This window comes from Nicotiana tabacum, chromosome 8 (genome assembly GCF_000715075.1).
Source record: "Nicotiana tabacum cultivar K326 chromosome 8, ASM71507v2, whole genome shotgun sequence".
Taxonomy (NCBI): domain Eukaryota; kingdom Viridiplantae; phylum Streptophyta; class Magnoliopsida; order Solanales; family Solanaceae; genus Nicotiana; species Nicotiana tabacum.
In genome coordinates, this window is record NC_134087.1 from 184,099,378 (window position 1) to 184,104,937 (window position 5,560).

Sequence of the window (5,560 nt, forward strand, 5' to 3'; positions counted from 1 at the left end):
CAGTATAATGCGGGAATACATTTCAGTTCTAGGTCACCCACCAGTATAATGCGGGTATGCATTTATGTTCTCATTTCATGCTCTAGGTCGCCCACCAGTAAAATGCGGGAATACATTTAAGTTCTAGGTCGCCCACCAGTATAATGCGGGAATACATTTCAGTTCTAGGTCGCCCACTAGTATAATGAGGGAATACATTTTGTCTGTTCATTCCATATTCTAGGTCGCCCACCAGTATAATGCGGGCATACATTTCAGTTTTCCATTTCTAGGTCACCCACCAGTATAATGCGGGTATACATTTATGTTTTCATTTCATGTTCTAGGTCGCCCACAAGTATAATGCGGGAATACATTTATCTTTTCATTTCATGTTCTAGGTCGCCCACCAGTATAATGCGGGAATACATTTCAGTTCTAGGTCGCCCACCAGTATAATGCGGGAATACATTTAGGTTCTAGGTCGCCCACCAGTATAATGCGGGAATACTTTTAAGTTCTAGGTCACCCACCAGTATAATGCGGGAATACTTTTCTGTTCTAGGTCGCCCACCAGTAAAATGCGGGAATACATTTCAGTTCTAGGTCGTCCACCAGTATAATGCGGGCATACATTTCATAATTTTGCATTGAAGCAACTTTTTAGTCTTGTATTACAGAGGTTGGAATCAGTAACCCCACCAGAAGGCGGAAGGTTACAACAGGAATCCCCAGCAATAAACAATAAAATCCCCCAGCACCGGGAAGCAGAAGGTTGCAACAAGAGGTCCCAGCATAAACTCAAGTCCATGTGTCAAAAGGAAGAAAAGCATCGGAAGAAAAGCACCGGAGGAAACACAAGCCGACAAGAAAGCAAGGCAACAAGAACAAATTTTAGTCTAGCCTAGCTTCTTGTTTTCTTTTAAGCACGGTGTAACAAGGAGATCGGTAAGCAGTGATAACAGCATGCAACAGCAGTAACATCGCAGTCTCACGGTAGTCCCAGCTACCAAAAACTTCCCGAACTACATTGACCTGATTCCTGTTTAGCCCAGGATATGTAGGAAACCTTTGAAGCAAAGGTTCGGTCAAATCTTTTTCAAAAAATGCTTCACACGGAGTACTCGGATGGGCAAAAAATCGCTCGCTTTATCTTTGCACGAAAACCCTTCGTGTCTTCGGGCAAAGAGGGGCAGCTGTAAGCACGTGATTTTTTGCCCTATATGAGAATTACTCCCAAAAATTCAAAAATAAAATGATTTTCTTTGGTGTGCAATTTTGTGATATTTTGAATAATTATTTGTAGTTGTCTGTGCGTGTTTATTTGCTAAATTAATAAAAAATACAAAAATATGTCGCATTTTGCATGTAGGATTTAATTCTATAATTGATAATAATTAAATTTGTTTTACAAAAATTAAAAATTACAAAAATAGGCATCGTTTGCATTTTTAGCATTTAATGTCCAAATATACAATTTTATGCTTAATTAATACTTAATTGTGCGTTAATTGTTATTGGGAATTAATTTGCGCTTTTATAACTTAATTTAGTTCTTAATAATAGTTTAAGTATTTTTATAATTTAGTTTTAGAAAAATAAAAGAAGAAAAGAGAGCGAAAATATAAAGAAAGTCGGAATTGGGCCTCTTCTTCGATTTCAAGCCATAGGCCCAAAAAATGGCCCAACCTTCCCTACGACCCAGTCCATTTCGAACTGGGTCGACCCAGTCCATAACCCAACACCCCTTTTATTTTACAAACAAAATAAAAAAAAAAAAAAAATTAAGAAAACCCTAAGAAATGCCTAAAGCATCCGCACCCCCCCTATTCTCTTTCTTCTTCCTCAAAACTTCAAGCTCCAATGGCTGCCATAGCCAACCATGGCTACTCACCTTCACACCACGAACACCCCCTCACGTCGTCACACTCACACACACATACACAAACAAACGACGCAACAGTCCATCGCCCCAACGTTGTTTCTCCATTGAAGCTCAAGCTCGACCATGGACTACCCGTTGCTTCTCCTTCAGCATCCTCTTAGTTGCTGCCTCACTTCGTCTTCTTCAACTCGAATAGCCATAGCCACTGCTTCGTCGTCCTCCACACCGTAGCCGCTGCTCCTCCACACCGTCGACACTGTTCCTCCTCCTAGCTCCATAAACTCAGTCACGTCCAAACAACCCCGTCGCGGCCAGTTGCTCCTGTTCTGCGAGCTTCATTTTCTTCGTGCTGCTGCCATGGTTGTCGCTGCTATTGCTTCAACTTTCTTCTACTGCTGCTCGCGTTTCATGGCTGCTGTCACGACTGCGTCTTCTCTTCGTCGCCGCGGCTATCGCCACTAATTCCTCCGTCGAGCTGCTGTTGTTTCTACCTTCATCAAGGTTCGTTGATGCTGTTTCTCCTCCTTCTACTAAGCAGCTGCTCCCAGACCACACGACTCTATGTGCACGTCGAACAGTTGAAAACAAACCACGCTGCTGCATCGACTATTGCTTCACTTCGGCGTCAACGCCAGTCGAGTTCGCGCACATGGATGAGTTTTGGTCGATGTCGTCGATCACTGTTCGAGTTCGTTGTTGGTTGGTCACTTGTTCGTTCGTTTCAATCCGGTTAGTAGTTTTTGAATTTTATTTTGTCCGTTATTTTGTTTTGATAGTTTTCGGATCTAAAATCAACAAATGTTTGTTTTGTTTATCGTTTGAATTAATTTTTAGTTCATGTTTATGTGTTGTTTGTTAAATTAATTTTCAGATTTTAAAATGGAAGTTTAATTAGTTGTTTTCATGTTTATTTCATGTTTGTTTTATTGTTTAAGTAAGTATTTGTTAGTTTGATGTTTGTTAGATTCAAATTGAAATTTAATCAACTATTTCTTCAATTTGTTTCATGTGTATGTATTGTTAGAAATTGTTAATATTGTTAAGTTCAAGTTTAAGTTCATAATTGTTTCTTCGTTGATTTTGTTATTTGTTTAAAGAATTTAGTTGTATTAAAGGAATATATTGCTTTAATCGTTTAATCCGTCATGTTTGTTGTCATAAAATAGATTCAATTCATGTTCATACTTTGTTTGATTGTTCTTGAATCCGAAATTTGTATAGTTTGATTTCTTGTTTATCATTTATGATTATTTCTTGAATTTGTCTCATAATCTTGTTGTTTAAGTTTAATATAGGAATTGTTGGTTGTAATATTGTTAGAGTTGATTTTAAGTTCAATATGATTGAATTTAGAAATCTTCATACTTTGTTTGTTGTTGTTGTTGAATCCGAAAATAGGATTGTTTGTTGCTAAAATATTGTTCAATCAAATTTTAGTTATTCTTGGTTGTTCAATTTGTGTTCATATGATTTATTGTTGAAATGTTGTTAAAATCATGTTCATATGATATTGTTGTTATGATGTTCATCCATGTTCATATTGTTGTTTGAACATTGTTAGAAATTGATCATATTGTCTATATTTTGGTTAAGTTTGATTAATTGATGTGTTATAGCTGATGGGTAGTTTGGTAAATTTGTAATACGTTCAGGGGTAGTTTGGTAATTTCAGTAGGATCGGAAGGGGTAATTTAGGAATTGTACATTTTGTAATTGTTTATTTGAAGCATGGGGGACAAAATGAAATGGGGTGGGTTGTGATATGATTATTTAATATAAAGGGGGGACAAGATTTAAATTAAAGGGGAATCTTGTATTATTTTAAATAAAGCATGGGGGACAAAATATAATGGGGTGGTGTGATATATTTATTTAATGTAATGGGGATGAGTGGGAAGATAATGGGTTTGGTAGAGAAAGGGATTGATTTTAATTGATTTATGGGATGGGATATATATATGTGAAGTCTTGAACACAAGAAGAGAGGAAAAAAGAAATACAGACAGAAAAAAAAAGAGATTGAAAAAAAAAGCTGAACATTTATTCCGAAAAAAAAAAACATTGAAACTCTCAAGAAAAGAAAAAACATACAAAGAAAAAAAAATTTGAAAATTAGAAGAGAAAGTAGTACACACCTGAGAAATATTCTGGTATACAGGTGTAGAAATTAAGGGTTGAAGATTAACTAGCCTTTCAAAAATCTGAAAATTTCCCTTGGTTTCTGTCCGTTATTTTCGGCATTCCTGGATTTTATTTTGAATTTTTCAAAGCTGTCACTGGGATTTTCGTTGACTGGTTATTGCTGGTTATTGTTGCTGTTGCTGTGTTACGTATTACGTTGCTGACTTTCTTCTTCTTATATTGACAATATCAGGTACACAACTGTAATTTTGGCATTTTGTAAGCTGAAATGAAGAATGGAGTGTTAAATTTTTAATTTAGTTTAATTTAATTTTTTGTATTGTATTTAGGTTATTCATGTATTATTATTCCGTAAATCACTGTCATCGGCATAACTAGGCATATTATAGCGACATATTAAATAACGTCTTTACCAGATTATTAGGAAATATATTTAAACCTGTTTATTAATTAAAATTGTTTAAGTAAAAAAAAAATATAGAAGAAATAACGTAAAAATGGCGTTATTGAATCAGTTTGGCAAAAATTAACTAAGTTCCTTATTCACAAGGTTTTTCGTCAACGATAAGTTAATCCGAATCATGTAGTCAATTTCAGTTATAACATGAATTAGTTTGCAAACAAGTATTAGGACATGATGAATTAAAACAAAGTTAGTTAATGTTAAATTGTTTAAATTTTTAGAAATATGATTTAGTACTCAAGTTTTTATTTTTATTTCTTTCAATTTTCAGTATTTGTAAATAATTAGTTTCAATAAGCTTAAGTCTTACTAATAATTTGAATTTTAATCCAACTATGGGATAATTAGTTTTTTTTTATTTTTATTTTTTTACTTTTCGATAATTCCATGTTGTACTTATGATTATAATTTTATTACTTTCTGTTAATATTTGTTTTTCTCTTCTATTTAAATATGTCATTTTCAAGAATGTAGATATTGATTTTATATTTATAAAAAACTTAGTAATAATAAAAAGGTTGTCATTAAAGGATATTCTTAAAGGATTTCGCTAAAAATAAATAGATAGTCTTACTAACAATTTGAATTTTAATCCAACTATGGGATAATTAGTTTTTATTTTTTTTACTTTTTTTTACTTTTCGATAATTCCATGTTGTATCTATGATTATAATTTTATTACTTTCTGCTAATATTTGTTTTCTTTTCTATTTAATATGTCATTTTCAAGAATGTAGATATTGATTTTATATTTATAAAAAACTTAGTAATAATAAAAAGGTAGTCATTAAAGGATATTATTAAAGGAGTTCGCTAAAAATAAATAGATGTAAATAATACAAATGTATAGGATTCTCCATTCTCATTTATTTATTTAATTATAAAAAAAAAAAATTTTTACTTAGAATTAGGGATGGATTGTTTAGTGAATTTCACTTCCTTCCCCAAAGATGATGACGCGTTAGACTCTTTAGGCGCGATTTAATTAATTTTACCTTCTTAAACTCGGATGCGCATTTCATGCGACCCAAATCTAAATCCTAAAACATCAAATAAAATATGTTTCGTATTGTGGGTGCATTTCATGTGAC